This window comes from Eschrichtius robustus, chromosome 14 (assembly GCF_028021215.1).
Source record: "Eschrichtius robustus isolate mEscRob2 chromosome 14, mEscRob2.pri, whole genome shotgun sequence".
In the NCBI taxonomy this organism is placed as follows: domain Eukaryota; kingdom Metazoa; phylum Chordata; class Mammalia; order Artiodactyla; family Eschrichtiidae; genus Eschrichtius; species Eschrichtius robustus.
This window is the reverse complement of record NC_090837.1, coordinates 64,886,528-64,900,631: the sequence shown is the minus strand read 5'-3', so window position 1 is coordinate 64,900,631 and position 14,104 is coordinate 64,886,528.

Below are 14,104 nucleotides of genomic sequence, written 5' to 3'. Positions count from 1 at the left end.
TTCTGGACACCTGTGTCCTGGAAACATGACTGAGGTTTGAATGTGGAACCCTGTGGCCTGGGTATATGACTGAGGTTTAATTGTGGAACCCTGTGGCCTGGGAATATGAGTGAGGCTTGATTTTGGAACCCTGTGGCCTGGTAACATGACTGGGGTTTTATTTTTGAAACCTATGTCCAGGGAACATGACTGAGGTTTTATTCTGGAACCCTGTGTTCTGGGAACATGACTGAAGTTTGATTCTGGAACCATGTGGCCTGGGAATATGACTGAGGTTTGAATCTGGAAACCATTGGCCTGGGAACATGACTGATGTTAGATAGTGGAATACAGTGGCCTGGAAACATGACATCGGTTTGGATTCTGGTACCCTGTTGCCTGGGAACATGTAGTCGATTTGATTCTGGAAACCTGTGGTCTGGGAATATGACTGAGGTTTGATGGTGGTACCCTATGGCCTGGTAACATGACTGAGGTTTGATTCTGGATCCCTGTGGTCTGGGAACATGACTGAGGCGTGATTCTGGAAACTTGTGGCCTGGGAACATGACATCTGTTGAGATTGTGGAATACTGTGCCCTGGGAACCTGACTGAGGCTTGGATCTGGAACCCTGTGGACTGGGAACATGACATCAGTGGATTCTGGAAACCTGTGGTCTGGGAATATGAGAACGGTTTGATTCTGGAATCCTGTAGCCTGGGAACATGGCTGAGGTTTGATGGTGGAAACCTGTGGCCTGGCAACATGACTGAGGTTTGTTTCTGGAATCCTGTTCCCTGCTAACATGACTGAGGTTTGATTCTGGAAATCTGTGGCCTGGGAACTTGACTGAGGTTTGATGGCAGAAACCTGTGGACTGGCAACATGACTGAGCCTTGATTGTGGAACACTGTGCCCTGGAAATATGACTGAGTCTTCGTACTGGAAAACCATGCCCTGGGATTTTGACATTGCTTTGATTCTGGATCCCTGTGTCCTGGGATCCAGATTCAGGTTTGATGGAGGAACCCTGTTGCCTGGGAACATGACTGAGGTTTCAAGGTGGTATCCTGTGGTCTGGCAACATGACTGAGGCTTGATTCTGGAACCCTGTGGCCTGGGAACTTGACAGAGGTTTGATGGCAGAAACCTGTGGACTGGCAACATGACTGAGGTTTGATGGTGGAACCCTGTGCACTGGGAACATGACTGAGGCCTGATACTGGAACCCCGTGGCCTGGGAACATGACATTGTTTGGATTCTGGAACCCTGTTTCCTGGAACATGACTGAGGTTTGATGGTTGAAGCCTGTGTCCTGGCAAGATGACTTCGGTTTGATTGTGGAACACTCTGGCCTGGGAACATGATTGAGGCTTGATGGTGGAACCGTGGCCTGGAAACTGGACTGAGGTTTGATTGTGGAACCCTTTGGCCTGGGAATATGACTGAGGTTTAATTGTGGAACCCTGTGGGCTGGAAATATGAGTGAGGCTTGATTCTGGAACCCTGTAGCCTGGTAACATGACTGGGGTTTTATTTTTGAAACCTGTGTCCAGGGAACATGACTGAGGTTTTATTCTGGAACCCTGTGTTCTGGGAACATGACTGAGGTTTGATTCTGGAATCATGTGGCCTGGGAATATGACTGAGGTTTGAATCTGGAAACCATTGGCCTGGGAACTGACTGATGTTAGATTGTGGAATCCAGTGGCCTGGGAACATGACATCGGTTTGGATTCTGGTACCCTGTTGCCTGGGAACATGTAGTCGGTTTGATTCTGGAAACCTGTGGTTTGGGAATATGACTGAGGTTTGATGGTAGTACCCTATGGCCTGGTAACATGACTGAGGTTTGATTCTGGATCCCTGTGGTCTGGGAACATGACTGAGGCGTGATTCTGGAAACCTGTGGCCTGGGAACATGACATCTCTTTATATTGTGGAACACTGTGCCCTGGGAACCTGACTGAGGCTTGGTTCTGGCACCCTGTGGACTGGGAACATGACATCAGTGGATTCTGGAAACCTGTGGCCTGGGAACATGAGAACGGTTTGATTCTGGAATCCTGTGGCCTGGGAACATGGCTGAGGTTTGATGGTGGAAACCTGTGGCCTGGCAACATGACTGAGGTTTGTTTCTGGAATCCTGTTCCCTGGGAACATGACTGAGGTTTGATTCTGGAAATCTGTGGCCTGGGAACTTGACTGAGGTTTGATGGCAGAAACCGGTGGACTGGCAACATGACTGAGGTTTGATTGTGGAACCCTGTGCCCTGGAAATATGACTGAGGCCTGGTACTGGAAAACCATGCCCTGGGATTTTGACATTGTTTTGATTCTGGAACCCTGTGTCCTGGGAACCAGATTGAGGTTTGATGGAGGAACCCTGTTGCCTAGGAACATGACTGAGGTTTGATGGTGGTACCCTGTGGCCTGGCAACATGACTGATGCTTGATTCTGGAACCCTGTGGCCTGGGAACTTGAATGTGGTTTGATCGCAGAAACCTGTGGACTCGCAACATGACTGAGCTTTGATGGTGGAACCCTGTGTACTGGGAACATGACTGAGGCCTGATACTGGAACCCCGTGGCTTGGGAATATGACGTTGGTTTGATTCTGGAACCCTGCTTCCTGGGAACATGACTGAGGTTTGATGGTTGAACCCTGTGGCCTGGCAACATGACTGAGGCTTGATGGTGGAACCCTGTGGCCTGGCAACAGGACTGAGGTTTGATGGTGAAACCCTGTGACCTAGGAACATGACATCGGTTTGGATACTGCTTCCGAGTTGCCTGGGAACATGAAATCGGTTTGATTCTGGTAACCGGAGGCCTGGGAATATGACTGAGCTTTGATGGTGGTACCCTATGGCCTTTAAACATGACTGAGGTTTGATTCTGGATCCCTGTGGCCTGGGAACATGACTGAGGCTTCGTTCTGGAACCCTGTGGACTGGGAACATGACTGAAGTTTTATTCTGGAACCCTGTAGCCTGGGAACATACCTGAGGATTGATTCTGGATCCCTGTGACCTGGGAACATGACATCGGTTGGATTCTGGAACCCTGTGGCATGGAAACATGACTGAGGTTTGATTGTGGAACCCTCTGGCCTGGGAACATGACTGTGGTTTGATTCTGAAACCCTGCGGTCTGGGAACATGATTGAGGGTTGGTTCTGGAACCCTGTTCCCTGGGAACATGGCTGAGGTTTGATTCTGGACACCTGTGTCCTGGGAACATGACTGAGGTTTGAATGTGGAACCCTGTGGCCTGGGAACATGACTGAGGTTGGATTCTGGAAACATGTGTCCTGGGAATATGACTGAGGTTTGATTCTGGACACCTATGGCCTGGGAAAATGACTGAGGTTTCATTTTGGAAATATGTGGCCTGGGATTATGAGTGAGGTTTGACAGTGCAACACTCTGGCCTGGCAAAATGACTGAGGCTTGATTCTTGAACCCTGTGGCCTGGGAACTTGACAGAGGTTTGATGGCAGAAACCTGTGGACTGGCAACATGACTGAGGTTTGATGGTGGAACCCTGTGCACTGGGAACATGACTGAGCCCTGATACCGGAACCCCGTGGCCTGGGAACATGACATTTGTTGGATTCTGGAACCCTGTTTCCTGGAACATGACTGAGGTTTGATGGTTGAAGCCTGTGTCCTGGCAAGATGACTTAGGTTTGATTGTGGAACACTCTGGCCTGGGAACATGACTGAGGCTTGATGGTGGAACCGTGGCCTGGAAACTGGACTGAGGTTTGATTGTGGAACCCTTTGGCCTGGGACTATGACTGAGGATTAATTTTGGAACCCTGTGGGCTGGGAATATGTGTGAGGCTTGATTCTGGAACCCTGTGGCCTGGTAACATGACTGGGGTTTTATTTTTGAAACCTGTGTCCAGGGAACATGACTGAGGTTTGATTCTGGAACCCTGTGTTCTGGGAACATGACTGAGGTTTGATTGTGGAACCATGTGGCCTGGGAATATGACTGAGGTTTGAATCTGGAAACCATTGGCCTGGGAACTGACTGATGTTAGATTGTGGAATCCAGTGGCCTGGGAACATGACATCGGTTTGGATTCTGGTACCCTGTTGCCTGGGAACATGTAGTCGGTTTGATTCTGGAAACCTGTGGTCTGGGAATATGACTGAGGTTTGATGGTGGTACCCTATGGCCTGGTAACATGACTGAGGTTTGATTCTGGATCCCTGTGGTCTGGGAACATGACTGAGGCGTGATTCTGGAAACCTGTGGCCTGGGAACATGACATCTCTTTAGATTGTGGAATACAATGCCCTGGGAACCTAACTGAGGCTTGGTTCTGGCACCCTGTGGACTGGGAACATGACATCAGTGGATTCTGGAAACCTGTGGCCTGGGAACATGAGAACGGTTTGATTCTGGAATCCTGTGGCCTGGGAACATGGCTGAGGTTTGATGGTGGAAACCTGTGGCCTGGCAACATGACTGAGGTTTGTTTCTGGAATCCTGTTCCCTGGGAACATGACTGAGGTTTGATTCTGGAAATCTGTGGCCTGGGAACTTGACTGAGGTTTGATGGCAGAAACCTGTGGACTGGCAACATGACTGAGCCTTGATTGTGGAACCCTGTGCCCTGGAAATATGACTGAGTCTTGGTACTGGAAAACCATGCCCTGGGATTTTGACATTGGTTTGATTCTGGATCCCTGTGTCCTGGGAACCAGATTGAGGTTTGATGGAGGAAACCTGTTGCCTGGGAACATGACTGAGGTTTCATGGTGGTACCCTGTGGTCTGGCAACATGACTGAGGCTTGATTCTGGAACCCTGTGGCCTGGGAACTTGAATGTGGTTTGATCGCAGAAACCTGTGGACTGGCAACATGACTGAGCTTTGATGGTGGAACCCTGTGTACTGGGAACATGACTGAGGCCTGATACTGGAACCCCGTGGCCTGGGAACATGACGTTGGTTTGATTCTGGAACCCTGCTTCCTGGGAACATGACTGAGGTTTGATGGTTGAACCCTGTGGCCTGGCAACATGACTGAGGCTTGATGGTGGAACCCTGTGGCCTGGCAACAGGACTGAGGTTTGATGGTGAATCCCTGTGACCTAGGAACATGACATCGGTTTGGATTCTGCTTCCGAGTTGCCTGGGAACATGAAATCGGTTTGATTCTGGAAACCGGAGGCCTGGGAATATGACTGAGCTTTGATGGTGGTACCCTATGGCCTTGCAACATGACTGAGGTTGGATTCTGGATCCCTGTGGCCTGGGAACATGACTGAGGCTTCGTTCTGGAACCCTGTGGACTGGGAACATGACTGAAGTTTTATTCTGGAACCCTGTAGCCTGGGAACATACCTGAGGATTGATTCTGGAACCCTGTGACCTGGGAACATGACATCGGTTGGATTCTGGAACCCTGTGGCATGGAAACATGACTGAGGTTTGATTGTGGAACCCTCTGGCCTGGGAACATGACTGTGGTTTGATTCTGAAACCCTGCGGTCTGGAAACATGACTGAGGTTTGATTCTGGACACCTGTGTCCTGGGAACATGACTGGGGTTTGAATGTGGAACCCTGTGACCTGGGAACATGACTGAGGTTGGATTCTGGAAACATGTGTCCTGGGAATATGACTGAGGTTTGATTCTGGACACCTATGGCCTGGGAAAATGACTGAGGTTTCATTGTGGAAATATGTGGCCTGGGATTATGAGTGAGGTTTGACGGTGGAACACTCTGGCCTGGCAAAATGACTGAGGCTTGATTCTTGAACCCTGTGGCCTGGGAACTTGACAGAGGTTTGATGGCAGAAACCTGTGGACTGGCAACATGACTGAGGTTTGATGGTGGAACCCTGTGCACTGGGAACATGACTGAGGCCTGATACTGGAACCCCGTGGCCTGGGAACATGACATTGGTTGGATTCTGGAACCCTGTTTCCTGGAACATGACTGAGGTTTGATGGTTGAAGCCTGTGTCCTGGCAAGATGACTTCGGTTTGATTGTGGAACACTCTGGCCTGGGAACATGACTGAGGCTTGATGGTGGAACCGTGGCCTGGAAACTGGACTGAGGTTTGATTGTGGAACCCTTTGGCCTGGGAATATGACTGAGGTTTAATTGTGGAACCCTGTGGGCTGGGAATATGAGTGAGGCTTGATTCTGGAACCCTGTGGCCTGGTAACATGACTGGGGTTTTATTTTTGAAACATGTGTCCAGGGAACATGACTGAGGTTTTATTCTGGAACCCTGTGTTCTGGGAACATGACTGAGGTTTGATTCTGCAACCATGTGGCCTGGGAATATGACTGAGGTTTGAATCTGGAAACCATTGGCCTGGGAACTGACTGATGTTAGATTGTGGAATCCAGTGGCCTGGGAACATGACATCGGTTTGGATTCTGGTACCCTGTTGCCTGGGAACATGTAGTCGGTTTGATTCTGGAAACCTGTGGTCTGGGAATATGACTGAGGTTTGATGGTGGTACCCTATGGCCTGGTAACATGACTGAGGTTTGATTCTGGATCCCTGTGGTCTGGGAACATGACTGAGGCGTGATTCTGGAAACCTGTGGCCTGGGAACATGACATCTCTTTAGATTGTGGAATACTGTGCCCTGGGAACCTGACTGAGGCTTGGTTCTGGAACCCTGTGGACTGGGAACATGACATCAGTGGATTCTGGAAACCTGTGGCCTGGGAACATGAGAACGGTTTGATTCTGGAATCCTGTGGCCTGGGAACATGGCTGAGGTATGATGGTGGAAACCTGTGGCCTGGCAACATGACTGAGGTTTGTTTCTGGAATCCTGTTCCCTGGGAACATGACTGAGGTTTGATTCTGGAAATCTGTTGCCTGGGAACATGACTGAGTTTTGATGGCAGAAACCTGTGGACTGGCAACATGACTGCGGTTTGATTGTGGAACCCTGTGCCCTGGAAATATGACTGAGGCCTGGTACTGGAAAACCATGCCCTGGGATTTTGACATTGTTTTGATTCTGGAACCCTGTGTCCTGGGAACCAGATTGAGGTTTGATGGAGGAACCCTGTTGCCTAGGAACATGACTGAGGTTTGATGGTGGTACACTGTGGCCTGGCAAAATGACTGAGGCTTGATTCTTGAACCCTGTGGCCTGGGAACTTGACAGAGGTTTGATGGCAGAAACCTGTGGACTGGCAACATGACTGAGGTTTGATGGTGGAACCCTGTGCACTGGGAACATGACTGAGGCCTGATACTTGAACCCCGTGGCCTGGGAACATGACTGAGGTTTGGTTCTGGAACCCTGTTCCCTGGGAACATGACTGAGGTTTGATTCTGGACACCTGTGTCCTGGAAACATGACTGAGGTTTGAATGTGGAACCCTGTGGCCTGGGAATATGACTGAGGTTTAATTGTGGAACCCTGTGGCCTGGGAATATGAGTGAGGCTTGATTTTGGAAACCTGTGGCCTGGTAACATGACTGGGGTTTTATTTTTGAAACCTATGTCCAGGGAACATGACTGAGGTTTTATTCTGGAACCCTGTGTTCTGGGAACATGACTGAAGTTTGATTCTGGAACCATGTGGCCTGGGAATATGACTGAGGTTTGAATCTGGAAACCATTGGCCTGGGAACATGACTGATGTTAGATAGTGGAATACAGTGGCCTGGAAACATGACGTCGGTTTGGATTCTGGTACCCTGTTGCCTGGGAACATGTAGTCGATTTGATTCTGGAAACCTGTGGTCTGGGAATATGACTGAGGTTTGATGGTGGTACCCTATGGCCTGGTAACATGACTGAGGTTTGATTCCTGATCCCTGTGGTCTGGGAACATGACTGAGGTGTGATTCTTGAAACTTGTGGCCTGGGAACATGACATCTGTTGAGATTGTGGAATACTGTGCCCTGGGAACCTGACTGAGGCTTGGATCTGGAACCCTGTGGACTGGGAACATGACATCAGTGGATTCTGGAAACCTGTGGTCTGGGAATATGAGAACGGTTTGATCCTGGAATCCTGTAGCCTGGGAACATGGCTGAGGTTTGATGGTGGAAACCTGTGGCCTGGCAACATGACTGAGGTTTGTTTCTGGAATCCTGTTCCCTGCTAACATGACTGAGGTTTGATTCTGGAAATCTGTGGCCTGGGAACTTGACTGAGGTTTGATGGCAGAAACCTGTGGACTGGCAACATGACTGAGCCTTGATTGTGGAACCCTGTGCCCTGGAAATATGACTGAGTCTTCGTACTGGAAAACCATGCCCTGGGATTTTGACATTGGTTTGATTCTGGATCCCTGTGTCCTGGGAACCAGATTCAGGTTTGATGGAGGAACCCTGTTGCCTGAGAACATGACTGAGGTTTCATGGTGGTACCCTGTGGTCTGGCAACATGACTGAGGCTTGATTCTGGAACCCTGTGGCCTGGGAACTTGACAGAGGTTTGATGGCAGAAACCTGTGGACAGGCAACATGACTGAGGTTTGATGGTGGAACCCTGTGCACTGGGAACATGACTGAGGCCTGATACTGGAACCCCGTGGCCTGGGAACATGACATTGGTTGGATTCTGGAACCCTGTTTCCTGTAACATGACTGAGGTTTGATGGTTGAAGCCTGTGTCCTGGCAAGATGACTTAGGTTTGATTGTGGAACACTCTGGCCTGGGAACATGACTGAGGCTTGATGGTGGAACCGTGGCCTGGAAACTGGACTGAGGTTTGATTGTGGAACCATTTGGCCTGGGAATATGACTGAGGTTTAATTGTGGAACCCTGTGGGCTGGGAATATGAGTGAGGCTTGATTCTGGAACCCTGTGGCCTGGTAACATGACTCGGTTTTTATTTTTGAAACCTGTGTCCAGGGAACATTACTGAGATTTTATTCTGGAACCCTGTGTTCTGGGAACATGACTGAGGTTTGATTCTGGAACCATAAGGCCTGGGAATATGACTGAGGTTTGAATCTGGAAACCATTGGCCTGGGAACTGACTGATGTTAGATTGTGGAATCCAGTGGCCTGGGAACATGACATCGGTTTGGATTCTGGTACCCTGTTGCCTGGGAATATGTAGTCGGTTTCATTCTGGAAACCTGTGGTATGGGAATATGACTGAGGTTTGATGGTGGTACCCTATGGCCGGGTAACATGACTGAGGTATGATTCTGGATCCCTGTGGTCTGGGAACATGACTGAGGCGTGATTCTGGTAACCTGTGGCCTGGGAACATGACATCTCTTTAGATTGTGGAATACTGTGCCCTGGGAACCTGACTGAGGCTTGGTTCTGGCACCCTGTGGACTGGGAACATGACATCAGTGGATTCTGGAAACCTGTGGCCTGGGAACATGAGAACGGTTTGATTCTGGAATCCTGTGGCCTGGGAACATGGCTGAGGTTTGATGGTGGAAACCTGTGGCCTGGCAACATGACTGAGGTTTGTTTCTGGAATCCTGTTCCCTGGGAACTTGACTGAGGTTTGATTCTGGAAATCTGTGGCCTGGGAACTTGACTGAGGTTTGATGGCAGAAACCTGTGGACTGGCAACATGACTGAGGTTTGATTGTGGAACCCTGTGCCCTGGAAATATGACGGAGGCCTGGTACTGGAAAACCATGCCCTGGGATTTTGACATTGTTTTGATTCTGGAACCCTGTGTCCTGGGAACCAGATTGAGGTTTGATGGAGGAACCCTGTTGCCTAGGAACATGACTGAGGTTTGATGGTGGTACCCTGTGGCCTGGCAACATGACTGATGCTTGATTCTGGAACCCTGTGGCCTGGGAACTTGAATGTGGTTTGATCGCAGAAACCTGTGGACTCGCAACATGACTGAGCTTTGATGGTGGAACCCGGTGTACTGGGAACATGACTGAGGCCTGATACTGGAACCCCGTGGCTTGGGAATATGACGTTGGTTTGATTGTGAATCCCTGCTTCCTGGGAACATGACTGAGGTTTGATGGTTGAACCCTGGGGCCTGGCAACATGACTGAGGCTTGATGGTGGAACCCTGTGGCCTGGCAACAGGACTGAGGTTTGATGGTGAAACCCTGTGACCTAGGAACATGACATCGGTTTGGATACTGCTTCCGAGTTGCTTGGGAACATGAAATCGGTTTGATTCTGGTAACCGGAGGCCTGGGTATATGACTGAGCTTTGATGGTGGTACTCTATGGCCTTGAAACATGACTGAGGTTTGATTCTGGATCCCTGTGGCCTGGGAACATGACTGAGGCTTCGTTCTGGAACCCTGTGGACTGGGAACATGACTGAAGTTTTATTCTGGAACCCTGTAGCTTGGGAACATACCTGTGGATTGATTCTGGAACCCTGTGACCTGGGAACATGACATCGGTTGGATTCTGGAACCCTGTGGCATGGAAACATGACTGAGGTTTGATTGTGGAACCCTCTGGCCTTTGAACATGACTGTGGTTTGATTCTGAAACCCTGTGGCCTGGGAACATGACTGAGGTTGGATTCTGGAAACATGTGTCCTGGGAATATGACTGAGGTTTGATTCTGGACACCTATGGCCTGGGAAAATGACTGAGGTTTCATTGTGGAAATATGTGGCCTGGGATTATGAGTGAGGTTTGACGGTGGAACACTCTGGCCTGGCAAAATGACTGAGGCTTGATTCTTGAACCCTGTGGCCTGGGAACTTGACAGAGGTTTGATGGCAGAAACCTGTGGACTGGCAACATGACTGAGGTTTGATGGTGGAACCCTGTGCACTGGGAACATGACTGAGGCCTGATACTGGAACCCCGTGGCCTGGGAACATGACATTGGTTGGATTCTGGAACCCTGTTTCCTGGAACATGACTGAGGTTTGATGGTTGAAGCCTGTGTCCTGGCAAGATGACTTAGGTTTGATTGTGGAACACTCTGGCCTGGGAACATGACTGAGGCTTGATGGTGGAACCGTGGCCTGGAAACTGGACTGAGGTTTGATTGTGGAACCCTTTGGCCTGGGAATATGACTGAGGTTTAATTGTGGAACCCTGTGGGCTGGAAATATGAGTGAGGCTTGATTCTGGAACCCTGTGGCCTGGTAACATGACTGGGGTTTTATTTTTGAAACCTGTGTCCAGGGAACATGACTGAGGTTTGATTCTGGAACCCTGTGTTCTGGGAACATGACTGAGGTTTGATTCTGGAACCATGTGGCCTGGGAATATGACTGAGGTTTGAATCTGGAAACCATTGGCCTGGGAACATGACTGATGTTAGATTGTGGAATCCAGTGTCCTGGGAACATGACATCCGTTTGGATTCTGGTACCCTGTTGCCTGGGAACATGTAGTCGGTTTGATTCTGGAAACCTGTGGTTTGGGAATATGACTGAGGTTTGATGGTAGTACCCTATGGCCTGGTAACATGACTGAGGTTTGATTCTGGATCCCTGTGGTCTGGGAACATGACTGAGGCGTGATTCTGGAAACCTGTGGCCTGGGAACATGACATCTCTTTAGATTGTGGAATACTATGCCCTGGGAACCTAACTGAGGCTTGGTTCTGGAACCCTGTGGACTGGGAACATGACATCAGTGGATTCTGGAAACCTGTGGCCTGGGAACATGAGAACGGTTTGATTCTGGAATCCTGTGGCCTGGGAACATGGCTGAGGTTTGATGGTGGAAACCTGTGGCCTGGCAACATGACTGAGGTTTGTTTCTGGAATCCTGTTCCCTGGGAACATGACTGAGGTTTGATTCTGGAAATCTGTGGCCTGGGAACTTGACTGAGGTTTGATGGCAGAAACCTGTGGACTGGCAACATGAGTGAGCCTTGATTGTTGAACCCTATGCCCTGGAAATATGACTGAGTCTTCGTACTGGAAAACCATGCCCTGGGATTTTGACATTGGTTTGATTCTGGATCACTGTGTCCTGGGAACCAGATTCAGGTTTGATGGAGGAAACCTGTTGCCTGGGAACATGACTGAGGTTTCATGGTGGTACCCTGTGTTCTGGCAACATGACTGAGGCTTGATTCTTGAACCCTGTGGCCTGGGAACTTGAATGTGGTTTGATCGCAGAAAACTGTGGACTGGCAACATGACTGAGGTTTGTTTCTGGAATCCTGTTCCCTGGGAACATGACTGAGGTTTGATTCTGGAAATCTGTTGCCTGGGAACATGACTGAGGTTTGATGGCAGAAACCTGTGGACTGGCAACATGACTGAGGTTTGATTGTGGAACCCTGTGCCCTGGAAATATGACTGAGGCCTGGTACTGGAAAACCATGCCCTGGGATTTTGACATTGTTTTGATTCTGGAACCCTGTGTCCTGGGAACCAGATTGAGGTTTGATGGAGGAACCCTGTTGCCTAGGAACATGACTGAGGTTTGATGGTGGTACCCTGTGGCCTGGCAACATGACTGATGCTTGATTCTGGAACCCTGTGGCCTGGGAACTTGAATGAGGTTTGATCGCAGAAACCTGTGGACTCGCAACATGACTGAGCTTTGATGGTGGAACCCTGTGTACTGGGAACATGACTGAGGCCTGATACTGGGACCCCGTGGCTTGGGAACATGACGTTGGTTTGATTCTGGAACCCTGCTTCCTGGGAACATGACTGAGGTTTGATGGTTGAACCCTGTGGCCTGGCAACATGACTGAGGCTTGATGGTGGAACCCTGTGGCCTGGCAACAGGACTGAGGTTTGATGGTGAAACCCTGTGACCTAGGAACATGACATCGGTTTGGATACTGCTTCCGAGTTGCCTGGGAACATGAAATCGGTTTGATTCTGGTAACCGGAGGCCTGGGAATATGACTGAGCTTTGATGGTGGTACTCTATGGCCTTGAAACATGACTGAAGTTTTATTCTGGAACCCTGTAGCTTGGGAACATACCTGTGGATTGATTCTGGAACCCTGTGACCTGGGAACATGACATCGGTTGGATTCTGGAACCCTGTGGCAGGGAAACATGACTGAGGTTTGATTGTGGAAACCTCTGGCCTGGGAACATGACTGTGGTTTGATTCTGAAACCCTGCGGTCTGGGAACATGATTGAGGTTTGGTTCTGGAACCCTGTTCCCTGGGAACATGACTGAGGTTTGATTCTGGACACCTGTGTCCTGGGAACATGACTGAGGTTTGAATGTGGAACCCTGTGGCCTGGGAACATGACTGAGGTTGGATTCTGGAAGCATGTGTCCTGGGAATATGACTGAGGTTTGATTCTGGACACCTATGGCCTGGGAAAATGACTGAGGTTTCATTGTGGAAATATGTGGCCTGGGATTATGAGTGAGGTTTGACGGTGGAACACTCTGGCCTGGCAAAATGACTGAGGCTTGATTCTTGAACCCTGTGGCCTGGGAACTTGACAGAGGTTTGATGGCAGAAACCTGTGGACTGGCAACATGACTGAGGTTTGATGGTGGAACCCTGTGCACTGGGAACATGACTGAGGCCTGATACTTGAACCCCGTGGCCTGGGAACATGACTGAGGTTTGGTTCTGGAACCCTGTTCCCTGGGAACATGACTGAGGTTTGATTCTGGACACCTGTGTCCTGGAAACATGACTGAGGTTTGAATGTGGAACCCTGTGGCCTGGGTATATGACTGAGGTTTAATTGTGGAACCCTGTGGCCTGGGAATATGAGTGAGGCTTGATTTTGGAACCCTGTGGCCTGGTAACATGACTGGGGTTTTATTTTTCAAACCTAGGTCCAGGGAACATGACTGAGGTTTTATTCTGGAACCCTGTGTTCTGGGAACATGACTGAAGTTTGATTCTGGAACCATGTGGCCTGGGAATATGACTGAGGTTTGAATCTGGAAACCATTGGCCTGGGAACATGACTGATGTTAGATAGTGGAATACAGTGGCCTGGAAACATGACATCGGTTTGGATTCTGGTACCCTGTTGCCTGGGAACATGTAGTCGATTTGATTCTGGAAACCTGTGGTCTGGGAATATGACTGAGGTTTGATGGTGGTACCCTATGGCCTGGTAACATGACTGAGGTTTGATTCTGGATCCCTGTGGTCTGGGAACATGACTGAGGCGTGATTCTGGAAACTTGTGGCCTGGGAACATGACATCTGTTGAGATTGTGGAATACTGTGCCCTGGGAACCTGAC